This window comes from Pogona vitticeps, chromosome 1 (assembly GCF_051106095.1).
Source record: "Pogona vitticeps strain Pit_001003342236 chromosome 1, PviZW2.1, whole genome shotgun sequence".
NCBI lineage: Eukaryota > Metazoa > Chordata > Lepidosauria > Squamata > Agamidae > Pogona > Pogona vitticeps.
In genome coordinates, this window is record NC_135783.1 from 152,595,572 (window position 1) to 152,607,925 (window position 12,354).

Genomic DNA, 12,354 nt, shown 5'->3' on the forward strand with positions numbered 1-12,354 from the left:
GCCTTGCCCTAGACCTTAAGTGGGACAGGGGTAACTCGGAAGAGTCACGATTTGTCTTTCCTGACCATGGAGCTCTTACCACAGCTTGGGAAAGTTACTTTTTTGGACTTAAACTCCCAGAATGCTCTACCTGCTTGTGTTAGTTGGAGAAGGTCAAGAAATCCTTGCAGTCCAAAAACAGAATAACCTCCCCAATCTCTGGCAATATCAAATGAGTCATCAATATTCTAGGGAAAATAGTTGATTTTTGTAAACTATATGGTTGTGTGGAAATTCCTGAGGGCTAGTGTCTTAATCTTTCTTTGGTGAGGGAAAGTCAGGGTCTGTCTCTTTCTATGGTGCTGAAATGACTGTAGCATGTCAACTGTATATAATTGAGCACTTCACTGTGCACTTAAAACCAGAGGCCTGGGTCGCCTTGTGTGGGGCCGAGGAAGGGAATCAGGGAGAGGAAACTTGGGTGCTTTCTCCATCTCCAGCAGGGCAGTTGTGTCTATTGGTTAGAGCAGGAGAAGGAGAGATGGTTGCAGAGGGAGGAAGTCTTTCCAGCTATTAGGGAAAATGCAATTTATTGGAGGGAGAACCCCGAGTCTGGCCTTGTCTTCCTGGTCTCTCAGTTTTCTCTAAGTACTTATCGCTTCCTGGAAAACTGGGATAATATTGAAAGCTCTGTGGATTCTTGAGTGATGCCACCCAAGCCCTGTGACGATGCCAGCCATGTTGGCCTGCCTCCAGTGAATGCAGAACCTGCCCAGCCATCACTTGGCATACCCAAGCAAGTCCCTGGAAACACGCAAGTATCCAGGGTGCATGGAGCCGCCCACGCCCAAACAACAACCCCCTCATGGGGGGGGGGAATGGAGGAGGATGAGGAGGCTGCTGCTGCTGCTGCCGAGAGAGGAAAGCTGGTTCATCGTCATCCTCATCTGAGGGGAACGAAAAGGAGGAGGAGGAGGCGCTGCCATTATCCATGCCGTGAGGCAGCAAGCTGGGTAGGTGGGGCTCATCAGCCTTGGAAGGCAACCTATCTAGGAGAAGGAAAACTCCGATTTCAAACCTCGACTGCCTTGTGGCTATATCCACTGATGGAAAAGGCTTCAGGAGTTAACCACGAGGCAAAATCTGGAGCCGGAGTCCTGGAGACAGTTCATGTCATTCTGGCAACCCCTGCAACGTCGCTGGAACCAACTGTATTGACTCTTGCCTTTCCATTGGACTATTTCAGTGATGTGGAGAGGGAAGATTTGCTGCTTGGGTAACAGTCTATCCTCCATTTTACTTTTCCCAGATTCGTGTTCTGGAGAGGACACTCCAGCTTCCCATACACCATTGAAACAACACGGGAAGTAACAGTTACCGGTTATAAGTCTTTGCTCATTTGGCGTAGATAATGATTCCAGGGGCTAATTCTGATGGTGGGAGAGGTCATTGCACCTCACTAGGTAGCTACCACCTACCGTAAGCTGGGCAGCCCCCAGGCAGTAAGGTGCTACCTCACTACGGTCTGTTAACCTCACAGGGTGTGTGGGGTTTAGGGTGAAAGCCAACAAGCAGATTGATAACTCTGCACCATGCAATAATCATAAGAAATCTTCTGCCCTAAAGCTGGGCACCTGGAATGTACGGACAATAACCACTGGCTTTTCTGACTACGGCTTTTCTGACGACCTGCAGGAAATAGACGACGTGCGCAAGACAGCTGTCACTGACATGGAACTGAGTAGACTGCATATGGACATTGTTGCCCTGCAAGAGACGAGATTGCCAGACTCGGGGTCTGTCAAAGAAAAAAAACCTCATTCTTCTGGCAGGGAAAACCATTGAATGAGACCAGGGAATAAGGTGTTGTTTTTGCTGTCAAAAATACTCTGCTGAGATCCATTGTTCCACCTACTATGGAGAGTGAAAGAATCCTGTCTCTGCAGCTCCATTCATCAGCACAACCGGTCACCCTCATTAGTGCATATGCACCAACACTGTCACCCACAACAGAAGTGAAAGACAAATTCTACGGCGATCTGGCAGCTACTATCAAAAAAGTCTAGGCAGAGTAAGGAACCACTGGCACCACTGCAAATGCCTCGCTCCTCATCTAAATCAACCAAGGTGAGCGTGGACATTCACAACTACGTGAAGCTCAGTGACTGCCCCATGGTCTCACAGGTATTGCTAGAACCCTTAGCTATCCCTGCTGCAGACAACCTATCCGGGGTGGACCCTTATGCAGACAGCGTGCCGCTGAACCCGATGATGCGTGGCTCACTGCTGTCTGCTAACTGACACTCTGCCCGCTTGCCCTTCGTTGCCCCTTCAAATGCCTTTAGATTGATTTCCTGGAATGTGGCTAGATGGTATAGGAAGCTACAGGACCCTGAGTTTAGCGATCTTCTCCAAGGCCTTAATATTATCCTACTCCAAGAAACATGGACAGTTCATAGTACGACTAGCAGGATATGCCTCACACTCTCTCCCAGCACAAAGGCTCATAGCAAAGGGCTGTCCTTCTGGGGGTCAAGCAATTTTAGTTACTGACACCTTATCTTCACTCTGTGTTCTCACAGTTGATGCTAACTCTAAAATCCAGGGTATAAAACTCAAAACTAGGAACCAAGAAATTCTGATGGCCAATGTCTACATGCCCCAGTCTCTTCCAAGTCCCATAGGTCCTGTCAATGGGAAGCCTTGAGTCATGCCTTAGATGATCTTGATCTTAGGTTTCCAGGGATCCCTCTTCAGCTAGCAGGAGACTTTAATGCTAGAGTAGGCCAGGGTGAGGTCATATTCGACTGTATCCTGGATACATTAAGTGATGCTTCTCTCTTACATCTTTATGTATCAGAGAGGCAGTACAAAGATCATCAAATTAATGATGCGGGAACTCATTTGGCAAAACTCTGCTTACTTAGAGGTTTAATTTGGCTAAATGGCCTCACAGAGCTCAACATTGAGGGTGAGTTCACGTATATCTCCCCCCATGGATCCAGCACAATTGACTATATTTTGATCCCTGTTTCCCTATTATCATGCATGGCTGAGTTCCAGGTGGGTGAGCCCCTAGCTAGAGACCATCTCCCCTTATGTTGCAGGCTTGCTCGTAACACAGACTCTACTGTTCTGACCAACTCGGCACTTGAGGAGTGTCCATTGATCCTGCCCAGAATTAAATGGAACCACAGAGCAAAACACCTCTTTGAAAAAGTAATTAATCTAGACATGACACCCCAAGGCTTCCTCAATTGGTTATCTCTATCAAAGCCCAATTATCACATCAAAGGCTTTGAGAGTCTAATTGACACCATAATAGTTAGCCTTGGCCAGCTCCCTCAACAATCTCAGAATAGACAGGCCCCAGCCACATGTCCTAGGTTAGACAAGGAATGTCTTGCCTTGAAGCAGGATATGAGGAGGATCTATAATAACTATAGAAACTCAAGGGCCTTCAAGCTCCCCTCACAGTATTATGAACTTGAAAACCACGTCAAAATATCCATTAAGAAGCTCCAGCATCGTTTTATAATGAACCATTGGTCACCCTTACAGGCTATCAACTCAGGTAACAACGAAAAATTTTGGGAGGTGGTTTCAGGTTCTTTCATTTTTAATAAGGACTCGTACAACCTGCTTTATATACCAGCTTGGACATGGGAACAGCACTTCATGGCCACCTTTTATGATAGCTTTAAGCCCACAGTGCCAAATAACTTGCTTCCAAGCAGAGATCTCCCGGAATCGGCCCCAGTTACAACTAGTGAAATAAAAAACTTATAGAACACCTTAGAGCTGGAAAGGCTCCTGGTCCTGATGCCCTTCCCCTGGAACTGCTTAAGGCTTACCCCAACTGGTGGGCACCTGTTCATGCTGCTGTATTTACTTCTGTTAAACAATCAGGTATTATGCCTAGAGCATGGACACAGGCCATAGTGATTCCCATCTATAAGAAGGATGATAAGAAATCCTCTGCAAATTACAGATCAATAAGCCTTTTTGCTATCACTGGGAAGATGTATGGCAGTTATCTACTCCAAAAACTACAAGACTGGCTTTTAGACAAGATATTCTGGGTCCAGAACAAGCGGGTTTTAAGGCAGGAAAGTGTACATTAGACCATTGTTTGATCTTATCCCATCTGATCTCCAAATATGCTTCACAGCATAATACTTGCTTGTATGCAGCTTTCCTGGATCTAAAAGGGGCCTTTTTGAAGAGTTAGACACCCTAGTTGCAAAGTTCATATGGCGGAAGAAGCTGAGAATTAAATGTAAATTACTGCAAGACGCAAAAGAAAGGGGAGGATTTGGTTTGCCAAATTGGAATTTATACTATTAAGCATTTCCGGCTTCCGGCTTGAGAAGGAGGACGTTTGTACTGAGCTCCATTCCCTTTTAATTTTAATCACTATTATATTATGAGTCACAGCCAAGTGGAAGCGAGAGGCTCAGGCAGCGCTTTTGCTGGGTATCACTGAGCCGCATGGCTGCAGCGACACGAGCGGAAAGGACTGTTAGGAGGACAGGATGAAGTTCTGATATAACATACAAAGGATACCACTCTTATGAATATAATATAACACCCTATCTGATTCATATGTACTCAGCAATCATATTCCTGTATTTTACTCAAAACTGGGAAAACTGGGACTGGAGTAAACTCACATCCTGGCTCCCCAATTTTTCCACTTTCAAGAACATTCTTATTGGCATTGTCCTTCTCATCGTCATGGCTCTTCTTGTTGGTATACTCGCTAAACTTCTTACTGTTGCTTCTTCCTTTGTCCACCTTGCCCCCGCTCCTGCCTTCAATCTGTGTCATCTCAACATGAGGGTAGTTTAAATTCCGCCATCTTATTGCTGTCAGAATTTAAAAAGGAGGGAGTGTTAGGAGGACAGAAGGCAGAGGTTGCTTTGTTTGCATTTTTGATGAGTTTTTGAGACACTGAAACTTGTACTCTTGAGCCTTTTAACTTTTTCCTTTTTTTGAAGTTTAAATAATTGAGCAGAGTGCTTTTTTGGCAAACATTTTTTCATTTTTCAAGTTGAAGTATGTGTTGTGGTTTTTGCCTCTGACTGAAAGGAGTAAGTTTTGATAAGAGACTGCAAAACAATTTTAAAGGACCAGCTTTTTTGTATGCAGTCAAGTAATTTTTGTGGATTGAGAGTGAAGAGAAGAGAATTTAACTTTTTGACTTTATGAGACAACATGTATCAACATCAAGATGTCTATTACTACTCCAGAAGCCAACACATCCACTCAACGTGTTCACCTGGGTGTAAGTAACAGCAGTGGTGTATTTGCAATCCCAAAGCTGAACCAGAACAACTTTCAAATGTGGGATGCAAGATTAAGAGTTTCCCTTCAAGTACAGGACTGTTTAGATGCTATAGACCAAGATATACCTGAAAGCCAGCCAGCACACAAACAATATAAAATTAAAGAAGCAAAGGCTTTAATGTTGTTATACTCTTGTATAGAAGATCATGAAACTCCATTGGTAACTAAATATAAAACAGCTAAAGGACTATATGGTGCTTTAAGAAAGAAATACTGCACTAAATCAAGTAAAAACATAATATTTCTGAAGGAAAGTTTATATAGTATGAGAATGAAAGAAGGAACTAACATTAATGAGCATTTGATGAAATGTTGAAAATTGTCACAGAGCTTCAAGCTGCAGGGGCAGAAATATCTGATACTGAGTTCCACACTTTCATATTACTTAGTCTATCACAGTCCTATGCAAATCAGAAAGCTATGCTTGAGTGTATAGCAGAGGTGGACTTGGAATACACAATTGCCTATTTAAGAGATTCAGGATTAAAAAGGGCAATGGACAATGTACCTGAAAAATTGCCTATATTAAGAATGAGACCTGATCCTGAAGAAAGGTGATGTTATATATGTTTAAAGGTTGGACATATTGCCAAGTATTGTAGATTTAAAGGCACAGAAACTCAAATACCGAGAGGTGCAAGTACTAGTATTGAAAGAGCGGCCCCTAGCATCCAAAGACATTTCAGCAGTCACAGAAATTTTAGAACACAAGGAAGACCAATTATATGGTATGTAATATGTTTTAGATGTTATGTTTGTTTATTAGGAATTCCTGTATACCTTTTCCCTAAAAGACTTAGATAAAGTATATTTTGAACAACTTATCTCGGTGTCTAGCAACCTCCTTTAATATATTTTTCAACAGCTCCTACCACATTTTTGCCTTCACTTGAGAGGACCCCCCAGAGACCCCCGGAATCCAGTATGCATGGTGTGTCCTTCCACAAGGTTTCAAAAATAGCCCGACTTTGTTTGGGGAAGCCCTGAGTAAAATCCTGAGGTTGTGGGTTCCCAAGGTGTCCTACCAGGTTATTCAGTATGTGGATGACCTTTTGTTGTCCGCAGCTAACCAACCTGAGTGTCTCCAGGCAACTATCTATCTTCTCAATTTTCTGAGATTTGAAGGGTTTAAGGTGTCACAGGACAAGGTGCAAGTAGAGCGGGAGGAAGTTAGTTATTTGGGCTTTTTTATTTCAAAGGGTCAAAGATGGTTAACGAAGGATAGAGTGGGGACTATATGTGCACTACCTCTCCCAGACACCAAGTGTGCTTGGTGCACTTTCGTTGGCATGGCAGGATTCTGTGAAATCTGGATCCCCAATTTCTCTGTCTTAGCCCGACCCCTCTTTGATGCACTGAAGGGAGTGGGAGAAAAGGTGGAAAATACCCCTGTTATGAGATGAGCATTTGAAGAAATTAAACAAATGCTCTTGTCCGCTCCAGCCCTAGGGCTGCCAGATCCAGAGAAGCCATTTGAACTGTTTGTACATGAGCGGCAAGATATGGCACTTGGTGTCCTGACCCAACAGGTTGGCAGCTGGCGAAGGCCGGTCACATACTTGTCTAAGTTAATGGATAATGTGACCAGAGGATGGCCGTCGTGTCTCGAGCAGTAGTGGCAGCTGTCCTCCTTGCAAAGGAGGCTCAGAAATTTTCTTTAGGTGCCCTGGTTTCTATACATGTCTTGCGGTGACTAAAGTGCTGGAGCAGAAAGGAGGCCTTTGGCTCTCGAACGCGCACATAAGTAAATACCAAGTGCAGCTCTTAGACAATCCAGATCTCCGGCTTGTTATGAGCTCCTGCCTCAAACCACCCACCCGTCTCCCTTCCCCACAGGCTGAAGGGGTGCCCATTTTACATGACTGTTTACAAACTATCGAAACCGAATACTCAAGTCAGAAAGATCTCTCTGATTCCCTTCTGCCACAACCACACAACAAATTTTTCATGGATGGGAGCAGCTTAGTATGGGATGGTATACGTAAGGCAGGTTACGCCATGGTAACTGACTCATCCGTCATTGAGGCTCAGCCTCTTCCCCCTGGAATGTCAACCCAGAAAGCAGAATTGATTGCCCTTACAAGGGCACTAGAATTGGCTCAACAAAAGAAAGTAAGCATCTATACTGATTCCCACTCTGCCCTTGGGGTGCTCCATGCTTTTGGGGGTCTCTGGAGGAACAGGGGGTACAAAACCACTGAGGGGGAAGATATTAAGCGTTTGGTTGAGGTACAGTCTTTGCTTGCAGTGGTCCAACTGCCCTATAAAGTAGCAGTGATGCACGTGAAGGGACATGGCAAAGAGGAGGATTTGAGAATACGAGAGGGGAACAGACTTGTGGATGAGACTGCACGGTGAGTGGCCAAGGAGACCCAGGTAAACTATCAGGCTCTTACGGTCCTCCTGGCTCCGGCACTCCCACTGCCGAATCCACCACAGTACTCAAAGAGGGAAAGAGAGAAAGTGTTAGTAAAGAATGGGAACAGTGGGTGACGGTGGCTGGTTGTACACAGAAGATGGGAGGTTCGTACTGCCTAGACAGCTGACCCGGCATTTCATGTGGGAACTTCATAGACGTACCCACACTAGTCCTCAGGTCATGCTCGATAGTGTTCGACCTTAGCCTTATGGACATGGTCTCTCTTCCCTAGCCCAGGATGTGGCTGAGGCCTGCGAAATTTGCTGTAGAAACAATCCACACACCGGACTCCGGAGAGGCCCTATGGGAATGCAACCGAAAGGATTGTGGCCAGGGTCCCGGTGGCAAATAGATTTCACAGAAATGGGACCATACAGGGGTACAATACTGCCTTGTCTTTGTAGATACACTTACAGTTTGGCCTCAAGCCTTTCCCACTACAACAGAACAAGCGAAAGAAGTTATCCGGTTTTTGCTACATGACATCATTCCAAGGCATGGAATCCCCTGGGAGGGAATTTCATCAGATAATGGACCCCATTTTGTTGCTGAGATAGTCCAACAAGTTTCCACATATCTAAACATTGACTGGAAGCTCCACGCCGCTTACCAGCCTCAGAGCTCCGGCCAGGTGGAAAGCCTTAATCAAACCTTAAGATCACACCTTCAGAAAATGATGCAGGAGCCTGGCCTAGGGTGGGTCAATTTGCTTCCCCAAGCCCTCCTCCGCATTTTGCCTCACAGAAAGCTAGCCATCAGCCCATATGAACCTATGTACGGTCATCCTTCCATTGTAGCGGCCCTCCCATCCGGGATTCCCCACTGCCTAGGAAAGGGGGGGGGAGGATTCACATAATTATCTCTTGAGCATGTCCCGACTTTAATAGGATAGCCACAGCCAACTGCTGGAGAAAGATCTTGTGACGTTGGATCAGCCTCTCCACTCCTTCTCCCCGGGAGACTGGATCTACACGAAATCACTGTCTGATTCACCCCTCACTGCGAAGTGGAAAGGTCCACTCCAAGTTATTCTCACTACGCCTTCGTGCGTTAAAGTTGAGGGTCACACCACTTGGATTCACTACACTCGCATCAAACATGCCTCCCCGCCTCAGGATTTAGTTCTGCCTCCCCCTCTGCAGCCCTGGTGACCTCCCTGTGACCGGTGGGTGATAAAAGGTGTTGACGGCCACTGCTTCTTATTCCAGTGACAACCTTGACAATTGCCTGAAGAATAGGATTCTTTGGACTCTTTTTATCATGGTTTCCTCCCTCGCCTGCTTTCTGCTTTTTGGACATTTCCTAAGGGGGGTCGCTTTCGAGGATAATACCATGGTATGGTTACATCAAGAGGTTGTGCAGCATACATCCCTCCTGAATTGTTGGATTTGAACATTCTTCCCTTTTCACGGCCGCCTGGGGTTGCCATCATGGCCTGTTCCTCTAGCCCTTTCCGATTGGTATAAGCATTCTATCGACGCCATTGAGGTAGGCCCTTCTTATATTCCCCTGTTCTCCCTCAAAGGACCCCAACAGGTAGCCCCTATATGCTTTAATAAAAATTTAGGCTTCACACAGCCTCTCGGCACATGACGAAATTGTACTTTAACATTCCTATGGGATGGGACCACCTGGATGCTGGATGGTGACCCCATTCCATTCCTTAATCATAGCAAAAACAGCACCCGTTTCACCTTGTATACCCTTTTTCTACAATACCCTCAGGGCCTTGCAGTCCCCAAACCTCTCATTATTAATACTTTGCATGTTTTACACAATACAAAGCCACTCCATCTTGAATCCGGTTTTTGGTGGTTTTGTGGTCTCAAGACCTTCAAGGTTTTGCCCCCCCTGACTGGGAAGGGATTTGTACCATCGGGTGGCTATGGCCGGGGGGTGTGTGCATCCTTGTGATGTCTCCGCTATACACTACTCATCCCGAACCACCCATCGGGCCATTAGATCTATGTCTAAACCATGGAAATGGTCCATAGGCACCCTCCTTGGACGTGCCTTTCTCCCTTCACTTGGTGTAGCCCAAAACTACAAAGACATACACATGCTAGCTGATTTTGTTTACAATACCTCTGTAGCACTAGAAACCCTTGAAAACGTCACGGCCAACATTCAATCCTGTTTGCAATCTGAGATTATTTCTGTCAAAAACATGGTCCTCCAGCATCGTCTGGCGCTTGACATGGTGCTTTTGTAGCAGGGCAGTTTGTGTGCCTATATCAATGAGACCTGTTGTATGTTTCATGATGAACAGAAAGGTTTGATCCTCGATCATGATGACCTCGCTACTCTGGTCCGTGAACACCAGCTGGACCGCACCCGTACCTATAATGCCTTTAATGTCAAAAATTAGGAAAACTGGGACTGGAGTAAACTCACGTCCTGGCTCCCCAATTTTTCCACTTTCAAGAACATTGTTATTGGCACTGTCCTTATCATCATGGCCCTACTTGTTGGTATACTTGCAAAACTTCTTACTGTTACTTCTTCCTTTTGTCCATCTTGCCACTGCTCCCACCTTCAATCTGTGTCATCTCAACGTGAGGGCAGTTTAAATTCTGCCATCTTACTGCTGTCAGAATTTTAAAAGGGGGGAGTGTTAGGAGGACAGGACGAAGTTCTGATATAACATACAAAGGATACCACTCTTATGAATATAATATAACACTCTATCTAATTCATATATACTCAGCAATCATATTCCTGTATTTTACTTGAGCAATCATATACTGTATTTGTACTTGAAATATAATTTCTTACTGATTTCTTACTGAATAGATGTATTTTGTATGCACACTGTATACTCTTTATGTAACTGTATCCTATATGCATTTTCTATTTTAATGTATTTTGTGTCCTCATTCTATCTCAATGTATTGGGCCTCTCTTGATACGCCTGACCTATGCAATAGTTAAGCAAGTTCCCCACCACATTCCCGCATTTCAAAGCATGTTAGCTACAATGACCTCTTAGACCCAGGCAACAGGAAGCTATCACACCACAATGAGATAACATTTAGATTTTGTTTACACAAACAAGGCAGCTTTTCTTCCTTCTCAGAACACATCAATTTAAGAGACAAACGGGCACAGATGGCTACATTGGAATATTAAGGGAGGAAGCCAGACATTTATAGTTTGACACCAATAGGAGAGTTGCTGTTTCAGAAGGCCATACATTGAGGCCCAGCAAATGCAACATAAACATATCAATGAGATAAGGAGAACCAAGGAACATCCTTTCAGACATGCAGGCACATTCGGGGTATAACGTGACCCTGGGTCAAGGGAACACGGGGGCACAGTATGGATATTCAGGTACAGCAAATACGCTATGCGTATGGAACATCTTTGGCCCAATGGGAAGTAGGATCCAAGTTTGAGGTCCAAAGAACCAGTAAAAATGTCCCAATTTATGGCTCTTTGTGTAAACACCTTATAAAATATATATGCATTCTTTGCTCGGGGCCTTTTTCTGCTTTTAGGACAAAAGACCCAGATGTACTTTTCTAAATAAAGAATTGACTTTGTATCAGCTGTTTGTGCATTTTAGCCTGTTGTCCTTGCCGGAGTTCTGAACGTAAAATTCAGGGCTAACAGGGCCACGTTGCCTTCCATAGAATGCACAAATGACAACCAACACAATGAAGGAAGATGTGGAGATGGGAGTCCAGTTCATCTTGAACATCATGAAGAACAACGTCCGACTCATCAAGGAGCAGGTGGAGTGCTTCGGCAATTGTCTCACCAATGGACATGCATATAGATGCATAAGGAGAAACAGGACAGATCCTGTAGACAGTTCTCTCGTGCAAGCTTCCCAGGATGCGGGTGTGTATTAGAGTTATCCTTGTCTCAAGAGTTCACTGTATGGATTGACCCTGGCGAAGTCTCGTGTGGGCTTGGTGAGAACAGCCACCCTTTCAATGTGCGTGAGGAATACAGGAATGGCAAATCGTCTCCAGAGCTGGAAATGTCAGATTACCATTCAGAGTCTCCAACTCCCTCAGAGTGCTCTTCTGAGGGCGAAGGGTGGGCAAAGCATTTGGAGAAAATCCAGGCAATGCACAGAAGTCAACCCGGGAGAAGCAATACTGAACAGACACCACAGCATTTCTACATCCCGTCTCCTCTGTGGATTCCATGGCAACACAACATGGTCACCTATGTCTTAGCCCCTTCGTCTCTACTACGTCAACCTCCCCTCGAAGCTGCCTGCCACCAGGAAACCGAACCCGGACCTGGTGAAACACCTCACGAAACGGGCATCCAAGTCTTAAGAAAGAAGGATGCTGGACAAGTATTTTCGGCCCCTTAGGCCTTGCCCTAGACCTTAACTGGGACGGGGTAACTCGGAAGAGTCAGGCTTTGTCTTTCTTCACCATGGAGCAAAGACAGATATTTTTTCATTCGATATTTTAAGGCATTTGATTGTGTAGAATGGCCAACATTAAAGATCCTTTTAAAGGGTTGGGGTCCTGGAAAGAAATTTAGGGGGGTAATAGACCTATTATTTTTGGGAAACATTTCTGCAGTAATTGTTAATAATGGGATGACAAGAGCAGATCGCTCTAGGCTGAGTCACCAGATAA

At 45.0% G+C, this 12,354-nt stretch overlaps 1 pseudogene across 1 annotated transcript; it reads left to right on the forward strand.

The window, feature by feature from the left end:
• The first annotated feature begins 10,726 nt into the window (after positions 1-10,726).
• LOC110071226 (protein BTG3-like) lies at positions 10,727-12,042 on the forward strand (annotated as a pseudogene). Its single transcript, XR_013542359.1, has one exon. The product of XR_013542359.1 is annotated as a protein BTG3-like (transcript).
• Positions 12,043-12,354: the final 312 nt, after the last annotated feature.